Source organism: Bison bison, unplaced genomic scaffold (assembly GCF_000754665.1).
Source record: "Bison bison bison isolate TAMUID 2011002044 unplaced genomic scaffold, Bison_UMD1.0 scf7180017853144, whole genome shotgun sequence".
Classification (NCBI taxonomy): Eukaryota; Metazoa; Chordata; class Mammalia; order Artiodactyla; family Bovidae; genus Bison; species Bison bison.
This window is the reverse complement of record NW_011483717.1, coordinates 21,302-22,042: the sequence shown is the minus strand read 5'-3', so window position 1 is coordinate 22,042 and position 741 is coordinate 21,302.

Genomic DNA, 741 nt, shown 5'->3' with positions numbered 1-741 from the left:
TCTTCACGTTCTTCTGGGCCTGTTTCCGCCGGCCTGGTTGTGGGTTGGCAGGTGAGGTTTTGGATGTCGGGCTTCCCAGGTGGCGCTAGTGGTAAAGATCCCGCCTGCCAGTGCAGGAGACAAAAGAGACACGGGTTCAATCCCGAGGTCGGGAAGATCCCCTGGAGGAGGACATGGCAACCCACTCCAGTATTCTTGCATGGAGAATCCCGTGGGCAGAGGAGCCTGGCGGGCTGCAGTCCCTGGGGTCTCACAGAGTCGGACAGGAAAGAGTGCATCCACAGCAAAGTGTGGATAGGGGCAGTTCAGTCGCTCAGTCGTGTCTGACTCTCTGCGACCCCATGAATCGCAGCACGCCAGGCCTCCTTGTCTATCACCAACTCCCGGAGTTCACCCAGACTCACGTCCATCGAGTCAGTGATGCCATCCAGCCATCTCATCCTCTGTCATCCCCTTCTCCTCCTGCCCCCAATCCCTCCCAGCATCAGAGTCTTTTCTAATGAGTCAACTCTTCGCATGAGGTGGCCAAAGTATTTGAATATCAGCTTCAGCATCATTCCTTCCAAAGAAATCCCAGGGCTGATCTCCTTCAGAATGGACTGGTTGGATCTCCTTGCAGTCCAAGGGACTCTCAAGAGTCTTCTCCAACACCACAGTTCAAAAGCATCAATTCTTTGGTGCTCAGCTTTCTTCACAGTCCAACTCTCACATCCATACATGACCACAGGAAAAACCATAGCC